Raw genomic sequence first — 19,911 nt, forward strand, 5'->3', positions numbered from 1 at the left:
AATAGACAGAAAACCTATAAGCGAAGCGTCAACACCAAACTTAAAGGTTTGCTTGTCCTCAAGCAAAGAAGAACTGAAAATAGAAAAAGACAAATATTATGAGGAAACAAAAATAAAAGGATAAAATAACAAGAGAGAATTAGGATTGGGAGAGAGAGAAAGAAAATTAAAACTGGGCGGCGAACTAGTGTAGTTGTGCGGCAAAGGCGACGCGTACGCATACAGCACGCGTCCGCGTGGGTCGCGGATTTCCTTAATGACGCGTGCGCGTCAAGCACGCTTTCGCGTGCCCTTGATTTTGCGCGATTCACGTGAATCCAGTCACGCGCACAGGCAACTCTCTGTTCGCGTGGCTTGGGAACCAACATTTTCATACGACGCGTGCGCGTCATGCACGCGCATGCGTGGATGGACATTTTTGCAAATGACGTGCACGCGTCAGGGACGTGTACGCGTGACCAAATTTGTGCTTCTAGCACACTTCCAGCCCCAAGCCTGCACAACTCTCTGCCCAAACACATATTGACACCGATTTGCGAGGTCACGTGTACGCATCGATGACGCGTACGCGTGGGGTGCCAAAATACGAATGACGCGCACGCGTGGGGTACTGATGAGCGGATAATTTATATGCTTTTTGGCATTTATTTTTAGTATGTTTTTAGTAGGATCTAGTTACTTTTAGGGATGTTTTTATTAGTTTTTATGTTAAATTCACATTTCTGGACTTTACTATGAGTTTGTGTGTTTTTCTGTGGTTTCAGGTATTTTCTGGCTGAAATTGAGGGACTTGAGCAAAAATCAGATTCAGAGGTAGAAGAAGGACTGCTGATGCTGTTGGATTCTAACCTCTCTGCACTCAAAGTGGATTTTCTGGAGCTACAGAACTCAAAATGGTGCGCTTCTAATTGCGTTGGAAAGTAGACATCCAGGGCTTTCCATCAATATATAATAGTCCATACTTTGGCCGAGCTTAGATGATGCAAAAGGGCGTTGAACACCAGTTCTACGCTGCAGTCTGGAGTTAAACGCCAGAAACACGTCACGAACCAGAGTTGAATGCCATAAACACGTTACAAACTGGCGTTCAACTCCAGAAAGAGCCTCTGCACGTGTAACATTCAAGCTCAGCCCAAGCACACACCAAGTGGGCCCCGGAAGTGGATTTATGCATCAATTACTTACTTCTGTAAACCCTAGTAACTAGTTTAGTATAAATAGGACTTTTTACTATTGTATTTTCATCTTCGGATCATCTTGGGACGCCTGGTTCTTAGATCATGGGGGCTGGCCATTCGGCCATGCCTGAACCTTTCACTTATGTATTTTCAAACGGTAGAGTTTCTACACTCCATAGATTAAGGTGTGGAGCTCTGCTGTTCCTCATGAATTAATGCAAAGTACTACTGTTTTTCTATTCAATTCAACTTATTCCGCTTCTAAGAAATTCATTCGCACTTCAATATGAATGTGATGAACGTGACAATCATCATCATTCCCCCACTAACGCGTGCCTGATAACCACTTCCGTTCGACCTTAGATTGAATGAGTATCTCTTGGATCTCTTAGTCAGAATCTTCGTGGTATAAGCTAGATTGATAGCGGCATTCATGAGAGTCCGGAAAGTCTAAACCTTGTCTGTGGTATTTCGAGTAGGAATTTTGGATTGAATGACTGTGACGAACTTCAAACTCGCGAGTGCTGGGCGTAGTGACAGACGCAAAAGGAGGGTGAATCCTATTCCAGTATGATCGAGAACCTCAGATGATTAGCCGTGCTGTGACAGAGCATTTGGACCATTTTCACAAGAGGATGGGATGCAGCCATTGACCACGGTGATGCCTCCAGATGATTAGCAATGCAGTGACAGCGCATCGGACCATTTTCACAGAGAGGATGAAAAGTAGCCATTAACAATGGTGATGTTCTTACATAAAGCCAGCCATGGAAAGGAGTAAGACTGATTAGATGAAGACAGTAGGAAAGCATAAGTTTAGAGGGACGAAAGCATCTCTATACGTTTATCTGAAATTCTCACCAATGATACACATAAGTATTTCTATCTTTATTCTCTGTTTATTTATTCTTATTTTCGAGAACTCCATAACCATTTGATATCCGCCTGACTGAGATCTACAAGATAACCATAGCTTGCTTCATACCAACAATCTCCGTGGGATCGACCCTTACTCACGTAAGGTTTATTACTTGGACGACCCAGTGCACTTACTGGTTAGTTGTATCGAAGTTGTGAATGAAAAACGATTTATTAAGACGTGCGTACAGAGTTTTTGGCGCCGTTGCCGGGGATTGTTCGAGTTTGGACAACTGACGGTTCATCTTGTTGCTCAGATTAGGTAATTTTCTTTTTTGTTTTATTTTCAAAAAATTTTTTCAAAAAAAATCTTTCAAAAATTTCTCATCTATTTTCGAAAATTATTCTAAAGTTTTTTAAGAATGAATTCTAGTGTTTCATAAAGCATGTTGAAGCCTGACTGGCTGTAAAGCCATGTCTAAATTCATTTAGACTGGGGCTTCCAACCCAACATTATCAAGAGCAAGCTAGTTGTTGCTAATCCACCTGCTGCTGTTCCAGATCCACCTGATTTACATGCTAAAGCTTGACTGGCTATTAAGCCATGTCTAACCCTCAGATTGGAGCTTTAGACTAAGAGTGCAAGATTCCTGGAATTCATATTAAAAATTTTGGAATCCTAATTTTTCTTTTTCACATTAATTTTCGAAAAATCCAAAAAAATTATAAAATCATAAAAATAAAAAATATTTTGTGTTTCTTGTTTGAGTCTTAAGTCAATTGTAAGTTTGGTGTCAATTGCATCTCCATTTGCACTTTTCAAAAAAATGCATTCATGCATTGCATTCATCATGATCTTCAAGTTGTTCTTGATAAACCTTCTTGATTGATCTTCATATTTTATTGTTTTGTGTCTTTTCTTGTTTTTCATGTGCATTTTTGCATTCATAGCGTCTGAACATGAAAGATCTCTAAGTTTGGTGTCTTGCATGTTTTCTTTGCATTGAAAATTTTTCAAAAATAAGTTCTTGATGTTCATCTTGACATTCATAGTGTTCTTGGTGTTCATCTTGACATTCATAGTGTTCTTGCATGCATCGCATGTTTAGATCCAAAATTTTCATGCATTGCATCATCTTTTATGTTTTTCTCTCTCATCATTAAAAATTCAAAAATCAAAAAAATATCTTTCCCTTTTTCACTCATAAATTTTGAAAATTTGGATTGACTTTTTCAAAAATTTTTAAAATCTAGTTGTTTTTTTGAGTCAAATCAAATTTTCAATTTAAAAAATCTTATCTTTTTCAAATCTTTTTCAAAAATCATATCTTTTCCATTTTTTTTTCGAAAATTTCAAAAATCTTTTTCAAAATATTTTCAAAATCTTTTTCTTAATTTTATCTCCTAATTTTCGAAAATATCATCAACAATTAATGTTTTGATTCAAAAATGTCAAGTTTGTTACTTACTTGTTAAGAAAGATTCAAACTTTAAGTTCTAGAATCATATCTTGTGATTTCTTGTGAATCAAGTCATTAATTGTGATTTTAAAAAATCAAATCCTTTTCAAAACTAATTTCAATCATATCTTTTCAAAAATATCTTTTTATCTTATCTTTTTCAAAATCATATCTTTTTAAAACATATCTTTTTCAAGAATTTGATTTTAAAAATATCTTTTCTAACTTCTTATCTTCTTATCTTTTCAAAAATTGATTTTCAAATTTGTTTCAACTAACTAACTAACTTTTTGTTTGTTTCTAATCTTTTTCAAAACTACCTAACTAACTATCCCTCTCTAATTTTCGAAAATACTTCCCTCTTTTTCAAAAATTCTTTTTAATTAACTAATTGTTTCAAATTTTAATTTTAATATTTCTTCTTTTAATTTTCAAAAATCACTAACCATTTTTCAAAAATAATTTTCGAAAATCCTTCTCTCTCATCTCCTTCTATTTATTTATTCATCTACTAACACTTCTCTCCCATCCAAAAATTCGAACACTACCTCCCTCTCTGTGTTCGAGTTTTTCTTCTTCCCTTCTTTACATTACATTCTTTTCTTCTTCTACTCATACAGGGGAACCTCTATACCTGGGCAAAAAGGATCTCTATTATTTTTCTGTTCCCTCTTTTTCATATGAGCAGGAGCAAGGACAAGAATATTCTTGTTGAAGCAGATCTAGAACCTGAAAGGACTCTGAAGAGGAAACTAAGAGAAGCTAAATTACAACAATCCAGCAAGCACTTTTCAGAAATTTTCGAACAAGAAGAGGAGATGGCAGCCAAAAATAACAATAATAAAGCAAGGAGGATGCTTGCTGACTTTACTGCACCTAATTCCAATTTACATGGAAGAAGCATCTCCATCCCTACCATTGGAGCAAACAACTTTGAGCTGAAACCTCAATTAGTTTCTCTGATGCAGCAGAACTGCAACTTTCATGGACTTCCATCTGAAGATCCTTTACAGTTCTTAACTGAATTTTTGCATATCTGTGATACTGTTAAGACTAATGGAGTAGATCCTGAAGTCTACAGGCTCATGCTTTTCCCTTTTGCTGTAAGAGACAGAGCTAGAGTGTGGTTGGACTCTCAGCCCAAAGATAGCCTGAACTCTTGGAATAAGCTGGTCACGGCTTTCTTAGCCAAGTTCTTTCCTCCTCAAAAGTTGAGCAAGCTTAGAGTGGATGTTCAAACCTTCAGACAGAAAGAAGGTGAATCCCTCTATGAAGCTTGGGAGAGATACAAGCAACTAACCAAAAAGTGTCCTTCTGACATGCTTTCAGAATGGACCATCCTGGATATATTCTATGATGGTCTGTCTGAATTAGCTAAAATGTCATTGGATACTTCTGCAGGTGGATCCATTCACCTAAAAAAAACGCCTGTAGAAGCTCAGGAACTCATTGACATGGTTGCTAATAACCAGTTCATGTACACTTCTGAGAGGAATCCTGTGAGTAATGGGATGCCTCAGAAGAAGGGAGTTCTTGAAATTGATACTCTGAATGCCATATTGGCTCAGAATAAAATATTGACTCAGCAAGTCAATATGATTTCTCAGAGTCTGAATGGAATGCAAGCTGCATCCAACAGTACTCAAGAAGCATCTTCTAAAGAAGAAGCTTATGATCCTGAGAATCCTGCAATAGTAGAGGTGAATTACATGGGTGAACCATATGGAAACACCTATAATCGCTCATGGAGAAATCACCCAAATCTCTCATGGAAGGATCAACAAAAGCCTCAACAAGGCTTTAATAATGGTGGAAGAAACAGGTTTAGCAATAGCAAGCCTTTTCCATCATCCACTCAGCAACAGACAGAGAACTCTGAACAAAATACCTCTAATTTAGCAAACTTAGTCTCTAATCTATCTAAGGCCACTGTGAGTTTCATGAATGAAACAAGGTCCTCCATTAGAAATTTGGAAGCACAAGTGGGCCAGCTGAGTAAGAAGATCACTGAAACCCCTCCTAGTACTCTCCCAAGCAATATAGAAGAAAATCCAAAAGGAGAGTGCAAGGCCATTGATATAACCATCATGGCCGAATCCAAGGAGGAAGGGGAGGAAATGAATCCCAAGAAGGAAGACCTCCTGGGACGTCCAGTGATCAACAAGGAGTTTCCCTCTGAGGAACCAAAGGAATCTGAGACTCAACTAGAGACCATAGAGATTCCATTAAACCTCTTTATGCCATTCATGAGCTCTGATGAGTATTCCTCTTCTGAAGAGAATGAGGATGTTACTAAGGAGCAAGTTACCAAGTACCTTGGTGCAATCATGAAGCTGAATGCCAAATTATTTGGTATTGAGACTTGGGAAGATGAACCTCCCTTGTTCACCAATGAACTGAGTGATCTGGATCAACTGACATTGCCTCAGAAGAAACAGGATCCTGGAAAGTTCCTAATACCCTGTACCATAGGCACCATGACCTTTGAGAAGGCTCTATGTGACCTTGGGTCAGGAATAAACCTCATGCCACTCTCTGTAATGGAGAAACTGGGAATCTTTGAGGTGCAAGCTGCTAAAATCTCATTAGAGATGGCAGACAATTCCAGAAAATAGGCTTATGGACAAGTAGAGGACGTGTTAGTAAAGGTTGAAAGCCTTTACATCCCTGCTGATTTCATAGTCCTAGATACTGGGAAGGATGAGGATGAATCCATCATCTGAGGATGAATCCATCATCCTTTGAAGACCCTTCCTAGCCACAACAAGAGCTGTGATTGATGTTAACAGAGGTGAACTAGTTCTTCAATTGAATGAGGACTCCCTTAAGTTTAAAACTTAAGGACATCCTTCTGTAAACATGGAAAAGAGGCACAGTAAGCTTCTCTCAAAACAGAGTCAACCAGAGCCCCCACAGTCAAACTCTAAGTTTGGTGTTGGGAGGCCACAACCAAACTCTAAGTTTGGTGTTGAACTCCCATATCCAAACTCTAAGTTGGTGTTGGGGAGTCTCAACAATTCTCTGAACATCTGTGAGGCTTCATGAGAGCCCACTATCAAGCTATTGACATTAAAGAAGCGCTTGTTGGGAGGCAACCCAATTTTTATTTCTCTAATTTTATTTTATTATTATTTCATGTTTTATTAAGTTCATGATCATGTGGAGTCACAAAATAAATCAAAAAATTAAAAACAGAATAAAAAACAGCAGAAGAAAAATCACACCCTAGAGGAGGATCTTACTGGCGTTTAAACGCCAGTAAGGAGCATCTGGCTGGCGTTCAACGCCAGAACAGAGCATGGATCTGGCGTTGAACGCCAGAAACAAGCAGCATCCTGGCGTCCAGACGCAAGAAATGCGCAGTGAAGAAGAGCTGGCGCTGAACGCCAGAAACAAGCATTTGGCTGGCGTTCAACGCCAGAAATATGCTGCATCTGGGCGTTGAACGCCCAGAACAAGCATCAATTCGGCGTTTAAATGCCAGAATTGCATGCAAAGGCATTTTACATGCCTAATTGGTGCAAGGATGCAATTCCTTGACACCTCAGGATTTGTGGACCCCACAAGATCATCTCAGCATCTGTGAACCCCACAGGATCCCCACCTACCACCACTCACTCTCTTCCCTCTTCTCAATGTTCATCCTCTCTTCCCAATAAACACTCTTCCCCAAAACTCTTCACCAATCATCTCAATCTCTCTTCCCTATCACCACTTCACCACTCACATCCATCCACTCTTCCCCATAAACCTACCTCATAAACCCCACCTACCTTCAAAATTCAAAATCAATTTCCCACCCAAAACCCACCCTTATGGCCGAACCTTACCCCCCCTCCCTTCCCTATATAAAGCCCTCCATTCTTCTTCATTTTCACACAAAACAACCCTCTCTTCCCCTTCTTGGCCGAAACACATCTCTCTCTCCCTCTCCTCTATTTTTTCTTCTTCTTCATCTATTCTTTCTTCTCTTGCTTGAGGGCGAGCAATATTCTAAGTTTGGTGTGGTAAAAGCATAAGCTTTTTGTTCTTCCATTAACATTGATGGCACCTAAGACCGGAGAATCCTCTAGAAAAGGGAAAGGGAAGACAAAAGCTTCCACCTCCGAGTCATGGGAGATGGAAAGATTCATCTCCAAAGCTCATCAAGACCACTTCTATGATGTTGTGGCCAAGGAGAAGGTGATCCCCGAGGTCCCTTTCAAACTCAAGAGAAATGAGTATCCGGAGATCCGACACGAGATCCATAGAAGAGGTTGGGAAGTTCTAACAAACCCCATCCAACAAGTCGGAATTCTAATGGTTCAAGAGTTCTATGCTAATGCATGGATCACTAGGAACTATGATCAAAGTAAGAACCCGAACCCAAAGAATTATCTCACTATGGTTCGGGGGAATTACTTAGATTTTAGTCCGGAAAATGTAAGGTTGGCGTTCAACTTGCCAATGATGGAAGAGAACGCACGGCCCTACACAAGGAGAGTCAACTTTGATCAAAGGTTGGACCAAGTCCTCATGGACATATATGTGGAAGGAGCTCAATGGAAGATTGACTCAAAAGGCAAACCGGTTCAACTGAGAAGATTGGACCTTAAGCCTGTAGCTAGAAGATGGTTGGAGTTCATTCAACGCTCAATCATTCCCACTAGCAACCGGTCTGAAGTTACTATAGACCGGGCCATCATGATCCATAGCATCATGATTGGAGAAGAGGTGGAGGTTCATGAGATTATACATCAAGAACTCTACAAGGTAGCTGACAAGTCCTCCACTATGGCAAGGTTAGCTTTTCCCCACCTCATTTGCCATCTATGCAACTCAGCTGGGATTGACATAGAAGGAGACATTCCCATTAAGGAAGAGAAGCCCATTACTAAGAAAAGGATGGAGCAAACAAGAGAGTCTATTCATGGATCTCAAGAGACGCATGAAGCTCATCACCATGAGATCCCGGAGATGCCTCAAATGCATTTTCCTCCACAAAACTATTGGGAGCAAATCAACACCTCCCTAGGAGAATTAAGTTCCAACATGGGACAATTAAGGGTGGAACATCAAGAGCACTCCATCATCCTTCATGAAATTAGAGAAGATCAAAGAGCAATGAGGGAGGAGCAACAAAGACAAGGAAGAGACATAGAAGAACTCAAGGACATCATTGGTTCCTCAAGAAGGAAACGCCACCATCACTAAGGTGGACTCATTCCTTGTTCTTAAATTCTCTGTTTTTCGTTTTCTTTATGTTAAGTGCTTATCCATGTTTGTGTCCTATTACATGATCATTAGTATTTAGTAACTTTGTCTTAAAGTTATGAATGTCCTATGAATCCATCACCTCTCTTAAATGAAAAATGTTTTAATTACAAAAGAACAAGAAGTACATGAGTTTCGAATTTATCCTTGAACTTAGTTTAATTATATTGATGTGGTGACAAAACTTTTTGTTTTCTGAATGAATGCTTGAACAGTGCATATGTCATTTGAAGTTGTTATTTATGAATGTTAAATATGTTGGCTCTTGAAAGAATGATGACAAGGAGACATGTTATTTGATAATCTGAAAAATCATAAAAATGATTCTTGAAGCAAGAAAAAGCAGTGAATACAAAAGCTTGCAGAAAAAAAATGGCGAAAAAAAAAGAAAAAGCAAGCAGAAAAAGCCAAAAGCTGTTAAAACTAAAAGGCAAGAGCAAAAAGCCAATAACCCTTAAAACCAAAAGGCAAGGGTAAATAAAAAGGATCCCAAGGCTTTGAGCATCAGTGGATAGGAGGGCCTACAGGAATAAAATCCTGGCCTAAGCGGCTAAACCAAGCTGTTCCTAACCATGTGCTTGTGGCGTGAAGGTGTCAAGTGAAAACTTGAGACTGAGCGGTTAAAGTCAAGGTCCAAAGCAAAAGAAGAGTGTGCTTAAGAACCCTGGACACCTCTAATTGGGGACTTTAGCAAAGCTGAGTCACAATTTGAAAAGGTTCACCCAATTATGTGTCTGTGGCATTTATGTATCCAGTGGTAATACAGGAAAACAAAGTGCTTAGGGCCACGTCCAAGACTCATAAAGTAGCTGTGTTCAAGAATCAACATATTGAACTAGGAGAATCAATAACACTATCCGAACTCTGAGGTCCTATAGATGCCAATCATTCTGGACCTCAATGGATAAAGTGAGATGCCAAAACTATTCAAGAGGCAAAAAGCTACAAGTCCCGCTCATCTGATTGGAGCTATGTTTCATTGATAGTTTGGAATTTATAGTATATTCTCTTCTTTTTATCCTAGTTGATTTACAGTTGCTTGGGGACAAGCAAAAATTTAAGTTTGGTGTTGTGATGAGCGGATAATTTATACGCTTTTTGGCATTGTTTTTAGTATGTTTTTAGTAGGATCTAGTTACTTTTAGGGATGTTTTTATTAGTTTTTATGTTAAATTCACATTTCTGGACTTTACTATGAGTTTTTGTATTTTTTTGTGATTTCAGGTATTTTCTGACTGAAATTGAGGGACTTGAGCAAAAATCAGATTCAGAGGTAGAAGAAGGACTGCTGATGCTGTTGGATTCTGACCTCCCTACACTCAAAGTAGATTTTCTGGAGCTACAGAACTCAAACTGGCGCGCTTTCAATAGCGTTGGAAAGTAGACATCCAGGGCTTTCCAGCAATATATAATAGTCCATAGTTTGGCCGAGTTTAGACGACGCAAAAGGGCGTTGAACTCCAGTTCTATGCTGCAGTCTGGAGTTAAACACCAGAAACACGTCACGAACCAGAGTTGAATGCCAGAAACACGTTACAAACTGGCGTTCAACTCCAGAAAGATCCTCTGCACGTGCAACATTCAAGCTCAGCCCAAGCACACACCAAGTGGGCCCCGGAAGTGGATTTATGCATCAATTACTTACTTCTGTAAACCCTAGTAACTAGTTTAGTATAAATAGGACTTTTTACTATTGTATTTTCATCTTCGGATCATCTTGGGACATCTGGTTCTTAGATCATGGGGGCTGGCCATTCGGCCATGCCTGAACCTTTCACTTATGTATTTTCAAACGGTAGAGTTTCTACACTCCATAGATTAAGGTGTGGAGCTCTGCTGTTCCTCATGAATTAATGCAAAGTACTACTGTTTTTCTATTCAATTCAACTTATTCCGCTTCTAAGATATTCATTCGCACTTCAATATGAATGTGATGAGCATGACAATCATTATCATTCCCCCACTAACGCGTGCCTGACAACCACTTCCGTTCCACCTTAGATTGAATGAGTATCTCTTGGATCTCTTAATCAGAATCTTCGTGGTATAAGCTAGATTGATGGCGGCATTCATGAGAGTCCGGAAAGTCTAAACCTTTTCTGTGCTATTCCGAGTAGGACTCTGGGATTGAATGACTGTGACGAACTTCAAACTCGCGAGTGCTGGGCGTAGTGACAGACGCAAAAGGAGGGTGAATCCTATTCCAGTATGATCGAGAACCTCAGATGATTAGCCGTGCTGTGACAGAGCATTTGGACCATTTTCACAAGAGGATGGGATGCAGCCATTGACCACGGTGATGCCTCCAGATGATTAGCCATGCAGTGACAGCGCATCGGACCATTTTCACAGAGAGGATGAAAAGTAGCCATTGACAATGGTGATGTCCTTACATAAAGCCAGCCATGGAAAGGGGTAAGTCTGATTGGATGAAGACAGCAAGAAAGCAGAAGTTCAGAGGGACGAAAGCATCTCTATACGTTTATCTGAAATTTTCACCAATGATACATATAAGTATTTCTATCTTTATTCTCTGTTTATTTATTCTTATTTTCGAAAACTCTATAACCATTTGATATCTGCCTGACTGAGATCTACAAGATGACCATAGCTTGCTTCATACCAACAATCTCCGTGGGATCGACCCTTACTCACGTAAGGTTTATTACTTGGATGACCCAGTGCACTTGCTGGTTAGTTGTATCGACGTTGTGAATGAAAAACGATTTATTAAGACGTGCGTACAGAGTTTTTGGCGCCGTTGCCTGAGATCACAATTTCGTGCACCAGGTACGCGTACGCGTGGTCTTGTTTGTGCGAAAGGCATCATTCCTGCGCCATTCCCGCGTAACTCTCTGTTCATTTTTATTTTTCACGCACACCCATCTGACGCGTACGCGTCAGCGACGCTTGCGCGTCGGGTGCTCTCTCTTTTTTTTTTTTGTATAGCCTGAGGTGTTCAGTTCCTGTGATAAAATAGCTGCATGATCAGTAAAACAGTAAAAAGTCAATAAAACTTAAATAAGTAAGAAAACTACTACTACGAAAAATAACTAAGGATACGAGATAATCAGGTTGCCTCCCGACAATCGCTTCTTTATCGTCACTAGCTTGACGGTCAGCTCCTCTAAGGAGGAGAATCATAGGGGCTCAGCTCTTCACCCCTTACTTTGAACTTCTTTCCTGTGTCTCCATAAATTAGCTCAATATGCTCCAGAGAGAGGATTCTGTTTACTATATAAATCCATACTGGATTCTTAGTCAACACCACCTTCATTCCTGGGGAGAAACCTTCAGTGGAGATCTTTTTATTTCTCCATCCCCTGGGTATTTTCTTCTTTTTGGGAACCTCCTCCCTGGTGGATGATGCATTCCCAACACCAAACTTAGGTTTGATGTCAGGAGGAATTGTATTGATTGTTACTAAGGGAGGTTTTAGCTGCATTTTCTGCTGTGCATCATCAGGGGGTTCTTGAAGGGTTGGATCAATAAGCTCAGTCTGCATGCACCTCTCTTCTTCACCTGTTGAATGTATATCTTTGAAGTCATGAAAGACTAGTTGCTCATTATGTACTCTAAGCACTAATTCACCCACTTCTACATCAATCAGAGCTCTTCCGGTGGTTAGGAATGGTCTTCCTAGAATTATAGAGGCATTCTCATCCTCCCCTATGTCAAGAATCACAAAATCTGCTGGGAGGAAGACCTTACCCACATTGACCAAGATATTCTCCACTAATCCGTATGCAGGCTTCATAGATTTGTCTGTCATCTATAATGCTATGTTTGTGGGTTGTGCTTCTTGGATTTGTAGCTTCTTCATCACAGATAAGGGCATTAGATTTATGCTTGCCCCCAGATCACATAGCGCTTTTTCAAAGGTTGTGCTCCCAATGGTGCATGGAATTTAAAAGTTTCCTGGATCTGGCATCTTCTTTGGTAAGTGATTCTGAATGATGGCACTGCATTCTTTAGTCAGGACCACTGTCTCATTTCCCTTTAAAGGCTTCTTCTTTGACAACAGCTCTTTCATGAACTTGACATAGAGAGGCATTTGTTCCAAAACCTCAGCAAAAGGAATATTGATTTGCAACTTTCTGAAGATTTCCAAGAACTTTGAAAACTGCTTGTCCTTGGTCTCCTTTTGAAGTCTCTGAGGATATGGCATTTTAGGCTTGTACTCAGGGGCCTTTGGAAATGTAGGATAAGTGTCAAGAGAGTCAGGGAACGGGTTGTCTGCACATTTTTGAGGGGCATGCTCTACTTCTTCCTTCTTCTCCTCTGGAGCTTCTTTTTCAACTGGCTCCTCATTAACTTTTGCTTTCATACTTGCCACTTGTCCATTTATCAAGGTGATAGCCTTGCATTCCTCTCTTAGATTTGGAATTGTGTTACCAGGAAGGCTATTAGTGATCCTCTGATCGATTTCATTAACTCTTGTGGCTATTTGACCCATCTGAATCTCCAAATTCTTGATTGATGCTCTGGTTTCCTGCACAAAACTCTTCATCATTTCCTAATTAGAATCTTCTTAGGATTTAGAATTTGCCTGTGGAGGTGGTTGTTGTTGATGATATTGAAATTGGCAGTTATTGTAATTATTCTGTTGGAAGCCGCCCTGAGAATTATTATTGAAGTTCTAAGGTCTCTGAGGTTGGTTTCTCCACCCAAAATTTGGGTGATTTCTCCACCCTTGATTGTAGGTCTGAGAATAGGGATCATTATTAGGATTTCTAGGACTACTCCCTATGTAATTGACCTGTTCAGAAGAGGATTAAGCATAATCATAATTATTATTTTGCACAAAGTTACCTGCCATGTCATAGGAGTTCTCTTGCGGTGGATTTTGGGTGTTGATATCTGAGACTTGCATGTCACCCATCTGTTGAGTAAGTAGATTTATTTGCTGAGACATATGCTTGTTCTGAGCAAGAAGAGCATTAACAGCTTCCACTTTCAACACGCCTCTCTTTTGAGAGGTCTCAGAGTTCACAGGATTCCTGTTAGATGAGTATAAATATTGGTTGCTAGCCACCAATTCAATAAGCTCAATAGTCTCCTCTAGTGTCTTCTTCTTGTGCAGTGAACCACCTGCAGAGGTATCTAGGCTCATCTTGGACATCTCACCTAAACCTTTATAAAAGATATCTAGTTAGGTCCATTTGGAGAACATGTCTAGAGGGCATTGCCTAGTCAGTAGCTTGTACCTCTCCCAAGCTTCATAAAGAGTTTCACCTTCCTTCTACCTGAAGGTCTGAACTTCCAACCTAAGCTTAGTCAGCTTCTTTGGTGGTAAAAATTTTGTGAGAAATTCAGTAACAACCTTTTCCCATGTATTCAGACGCTCCTTTGGTTGGGAATATAACCATAGCTTTGCTTTATCCCTCAGAGCAAACGGGAAAAGCATGAGTCTGTACACCTCTGGGTTCACTCCATTTGTCTTCACAGTATCACATATCTGCAGAAAATCAGATATAAATTGATTTGGGTCTTCGTAAGGAAGACCATGATACTGGCAGTTTTATTGCACCAGGGTGACCAATTGTGGCTTCAACTCAAAGTTGTTTGCAGCTATAGGAGGTACCACAATGCTTTTTCCATACAGATCCGTAATAGCGGCAAAGTAAGATCCAAGCACTCTCCTTTGTTGCTCATCCCCATTCGGATTTTTCACATTGGCATTAACAGCATTGTTATTATCTATAGTGGACTCTGCAGTCTTGTAAAGTCTTGCTTGTTGTAAACATTGCCTGAAAGTTCTTTCAGGTTCAGGGTCAAAGTCTAAGAGATGTTCTTTGTCTCTGTTCCTGTGCATAAACAAACAGAAAACAAGAAAAGACGGGAATCTCTACGTCAAAGTGCAGAGAATTTCCTGTGAGGTACTTGTGTAAAATAATAAAATAATAATACTAAATAAAATAAATAAATAAACTTCGAAAATTATAGGTAGAATTAAGACAGAAAAAAAAATCGAAATTAACAAGAGAAATAAACAGGAAAAATTAAAATAAAAATAAATAGGGGACACCAAACTTAAATTCAGAAATTAAGAAAAAAATAATATAAGATACAAATTTTTTTAAAAAAAAAATTAAAGACAAAAATAAAATAAAACTAAAAGAATATAAAAAGTAAAAAAATAACAAAAAAGAAACAAAGAAAAACGAAGAAAAAAATGAAAATAAAATAAAAAAAATTGACAAAATTTAAATAAAAAAAATTTAAAAGGAAGTACAAAAAAAATAAAGAAAAGGGGGACAGGGAGAACAAGGAAACAAAACGAAAAGCACGGGGAAAAGAAAAAAAATAAAGGAAAAAAATGAAAATAAAAATTAATAATACTAAATTAAAACTAATTAAAAGAAAAATTATCTAATCTAAGAAATCAAACAACGAGTAGTTGTCAATCACAATCAATCTCCGGCAACGGTGCCAAAAACTTAGTGCGAAATTTATAACCACAAACTAACCGGCAAGTGCACTGGGTCGTACCAAATAATACCTTACGTGAGTAAGGGTCGATCCCCCGAGGATTGATGGATCAAGCAATATTGATTGATTGATTGGCGTAGTAAGACAAACAGAAAAGAGTGTTTGAATATTCAAAGAGCATTAAACAATCGTGCAGAAATTAAAATAGTAAAGTAAATGGGTTGGGAATAAAATATGGAAAAAATAGTGAAGGTTTCAGAGTTATCTATTTTTCCAGATTAACTTTTCTTACTAACTATTTTAATTATGTAGGATTTAATTTATGGCAAACTATGTGTGACTAGACCCTAATTCCTTAGACCTTTCTAGTCTCCTCTAAATTCATTAACTGCCAATTCCTTGGTCAATTAATTCCAATTAGGAGCTGCATGATCAAATTCCAGTTTATATGCCACAAAAACTCTAATTACCCAAAAATAAAAGGATTATATGTCACGTATCCCGTTAAATCCAGATAATTAAACTTTAGGAGAATATGTTTTCAAGCTGTTGTTCAAGTAAAGAGCTTTTCCAAGTTATACAAGAACTCAAATAGAAAGAGGGTCATACTTCCGTTCCACCCAAATTCAAAAGATAAAGAGCGAAAACAATTCTTAAATTATAAATTCAACATGAATTAAAATAGAAAAATAAAATAAAATAAATCCATACAAATAGATAGAGCTCCTAACCTTAACAATGGAGGATTAGTTGCTCATGGTTCAGAGAAGAAAACTGTGGAATATGGAATGTAAATTTGTATAGAATTGGATGACCGGAACCTCTCAAAAGATAGGTTTCTTCTCCCTTTTATATCAAATCCAAATAAATTTAAAATATAATTTCTAAAATTAAAATAATATCTTTTCCTAGAATTCAAATTTGAATTCAAATCAAAATTAATATAAATAATCAAGTCTTCAATGGATGGATGGGGACCACTTGTTTTGTCCATTCTGCAACTTCTAATCTATATTTTCTGGGCTGGAAACTGGGTCAAAACAACCCAGAAATCGCCCCCAACGTTTTTTTGCGTTTTCTGCATGTGGCGCATGTCACGCGTACGCGTCGGTCACGCGTACGCGTCGATGGTCTTCTTCACGTGTCACGCATATGCGTCGCTGAGCAAATCTTCAAATCACGCGTACGCGTCAGTCACGCACACGCGTCGCCATGGAAAGCTCCAAATCATGCGTACGCGTCAGTCATGCGTACGCGTTGCTCCTTGCTACCATCTCCTTTGATTCTTGTACTATAGAAACTCCATCAAGTCCAGTCGAATGCTTCCTAAAGTAAACGAAATTGCAAAAGACTCAAAGTAGCATCCATAGTGGCTAAAATATAATTAATTCTTTATTAAACTCAACAATTTAGATGCAAATTTACTAGGAAATGATAGGAAAGATGCTCACGCATCAGGTGCTATTAATGGTTATGGAAAATTAAAAAGCAAAGCTTTTTCCCACACCAAACTTAAAATGTTTGCTCGTCCTCGAGCAAAAGAAGAAAGAAAGGAGGAGAAGAAGAAGAAATGGAGGAGATGGAGATGTGTGGTGGGTTCGGCCAAGGGGGGTATGAGTGTGTATGATGTGTGAAATGGATGGTGGTGAAGAGGGGTATTTATAGGGTAAGAGAGAGAGAGGGTTCAGTTATGAAGGGTGGGTTTGGGAGGGAAATAGTTTGAATTTGAAATGTGGGGATGGATGTGAGTGGTGAAGAGAGTATGGAGAAGAGTGTAGGATGTGATAGGTGAATGGTGTTTAGGGAAGAGGTATTGATTGGATTGGTCAAGGGTGTTTGGGGAAGAGTGTTATGGGAAGGTGTGAAGAGGGGAGAGAGAGAGGTGGGGTAGGTGGGGATCCTGTGGTGTCCACAGATCCTGAGGTGTCAATGAATTTGGGTCCCTGCACCATTCTGGCGTTTAAATGCCCTCTGTGTGCCAAATCTAGCATTAAACGCCAGCTTTGCTATCTTCTCTGGCATTAAACGCCAGTCTGCTGCCCCTTTCTGGCGTTTAACGCCAGCCAGACACCCTTTTCTGGCGTTAAACGCTAGTCTGTCTGCCATTTCTAGCGTTTAACGCCCAGAATGCTGCCAGGCTGGCCATTAAACGCCCATTCTACTATCCTTACTGGCGTTTAAATGGTAGTAAGCCTGTCCTCCAGGGTGTGCTATTTTTCATGCTGTTTTTTATTCCTCTTTAATTCTGTAGTTGTTTTTGTGACTTTAAATGATCATCAACCTAAAGAAAACATAAAATAACAATGGAAAATAAATAAATATAATTAAATAAAATTGGGTTGCCTCCCAACAAGCGCTTCTTTAATGTCAATAGCTTGACAGTGAGCTCTTAGAGAGCCTCACAGAGATTCAGAGCTTAATAGTGGCCTCCCAACACCAAACTTAGAAGTTGAGTGTGGGGGCTCTGTTTGACTTTGTAGTGAGAGAAGCTTTTCATGCTTCCTCTCCATGGTTACAGAAGATGATCCTTGAGCCTTAAACACAAGGTAGTCATCATTCAATTGAAGGACTAACTCTCCTCTGTCCACATCAATCACAGCTTTTGCTGTGGCTAGGAAGGGTCTTCCAAGGATAATGGATTCATCCTCTTCCTTCCCAGTGTCTAGGATTATGAAGTCAGCAGGGATGTAAAGGTCTTCAACTTTCACTAAAACATCCTCTACAAGTCCATAAGCCTATTTCCTTGATTTGTCTGCCAATTCTAGTGAGAATTTTATAGCTTGTACCTCAAAGATCCATAGTTTCTCCATTATAGAGAGTGGCATGAGGTTTATACCTGACCCCAGGTCACACAAAGCCTTCTCAAAGGTCATGGTGCCTATGGTACAAAGAATTAAGAACTTTCCAGGATCCTGTTTCTTCTGAGGTAATTTCAGTTGAACCAGATCATTCAGTTCATTAATGAGCAATGGAGGTTCATCCTCCCAAGTCTCATTACCAAATAGCTTGTCATTCAGTTTCATGATTGCTCCTAGATACAGAGCAACTTGCTCTTTAATAATGTCTTCATCCTCTTCAGAGGAGGAATACTCATCAGAGCTCATGAATGGCAACAGTAAATCCAATGGAATCTCTATGGTCTCTGTATGAGCCTCAGATTCCTTTGGTTCCTTATGAGCGAACTCCTTAGTGGCCAGTGGACGTGCATTGAGGTCTTCCTCACTGGAAATTACTGCATTTCCTTCCTCTCCAGGTTCGGCCATGGTGGACATATTGATGGCCTTGCACTCTCTTTTTGGATTCTCTTCTGTATTGCTTGGGAGAGTACTTGGAGGGAGTTCAGTAACTCTTTTACTCAGTTGACCCACTTGTCCCTCCAAATTTCTAATGGAGGACCTTGTTTCAGTCATGAAACTGTGAGTGGTCTTACTTAGATCAGAGATTATGGTTTCTAAGTCAGAGAGGCTCTGCTTAGAATTCTCTATCTGTTGCTGAGAAGATGATGGGAAAGGTTTGCTATTGCCAAACCAAGTTCTCCCACCATTATTATTATTATTGAAGCCTTAATTTGGCTTCTGCTGGTCCTTCCATGAGAAATTAGGGTGATTCCTCCATGAAGAGTTGTAAGTGTTTCCATAGGATTCTCCCATGTAATTCACTTCTTCCATTCCAGGATTCTCAGGGTCACAAGCTTCTCTTTCAAAGGAGGCTTCCTTAGCACTGCCGGATGCAGCTTGCAATTCAGTCAGACTCTGAGAAATCATATTGACTTGCTGAGTCAATATTTTATTCTGAGCCAATATGGCATTCAGAGTATCAACCTCAAGAACTCCTTTCTTCTGAGTCATCCCATTATTCACAGGATTTCTTTCAGAAGTGTACATGAACTGGTTATTTGCAACCATGTCAATGAGTTCCTGGGCTTCTGCAGGCGTCTTCTTCAGATGAAGAGATCCACCAGCAGAGTGGTCCAATGACATCTTGGATAATTCAGATAGACCATCATATAATATACATAAGATGCTCCATTCTGAAAACATGTCAGAAGGACACCTTCTGATCAATTGCTTGTATCTTTCCCAAGCTTCATAGAAGGATTCACCTTCCTTCTGTCTGAAGGTTTGGACTTCCACTCTAAGCTTGCTCAACTTTTGAGGTGGAAAGAACTTGGCCAAGAAAGCATTGACTAGCTTTTCCCAAGAGTTCAGGCTTTCTTTAGGTTGTGAGTCCAACCATGTCCTAGCTCTGTCTCTTACAGCAAAAGGGAAAAGCATAAGTTTATAGACCTCAGGATTAACCCCATTGGTCTTAACAGTGTCACAGATTTGCAAGAATTCATCTAAGAACTGATGAGGATCTTCCAAAGGAAGTCCATGAAACTTGCAATTCTGCTGCATTAGAGAAACTAATTGAGGCTTAAGCTCAAAGTTGTTTGCTCCAATTGCAGGAATTGAGATGCTTCTTCCATAGAAGTCAGAAGAGCGTGCAACAAAGTCACCAAGCATCTTCCTTACATCTCCACCATTGTTATTGGGCTCGGCCATGTCTTATTCTTTTTCGAAAAGTTCTGTAAGGTTTTTTCCAGAGAGTTGTCCTTTAGCTTCCCTTAGCTTTCTCTTCAGAGTCCTTTCAGGTTCAGGATCAGCTTCAACAAGAATGTCTTTATCCTTGTTCCTGCTCATATGAAAAAGATGAGAACAGAAAAGAATATGAATCCTCTATGTCACAGT

The 19,911-nt window shown here is 39.4% G+C and overlaps 2 non-coding genes across 2 annotated transcripts; one reads left to right on the top strand and one right to left on the bottom strand.

Moving 5' to 3' along the window:
* Positions 1 to 4,713: 4,713 nt before the first annotated feature.
* On the bottom strand, positions 4,714 to 4,821 carry LOC112773540 (small nucleolar RNA R71). Its single transcript, XR_003188086.1, has one exon. It is a non-coding gene; the product is annotated as a small nucleolar RNA R71 (small nucleolar RNA).
* Positions 4,822 to 19,219: 14,398 nt separating this feature from the next.
* LOC112773967 (small nucleolar RNA R71) lies at positions 19,220 to 19,323 on the top strand. Its single transcript, XR_003188485.1, has one exon. It is a non-coding gene; the product is annotated as a small nucleolar RNA R71 (small nucleolar RNA).
* The last annotated feature ends 588 nt before the right edge of the window (positions 19,324 to 19,911 follow it).

The sequence above is a fragment of the Arachis hypogaea genome, chromosome 18, assembly GCF_003086295.3.
Source record: "Arachis hypogaea cultivar Tifrunner chromosome 18, arahy.Tifrunner.gnm2.J5K5, whole genome shotgun sequence".
Taxonomy (NCBI): Eukaryota; Viridiplantae; Streptophyta; class Magnoliopsida; order Fabales; family Fabaceae; genus Arachis; species Arachis hypogaea.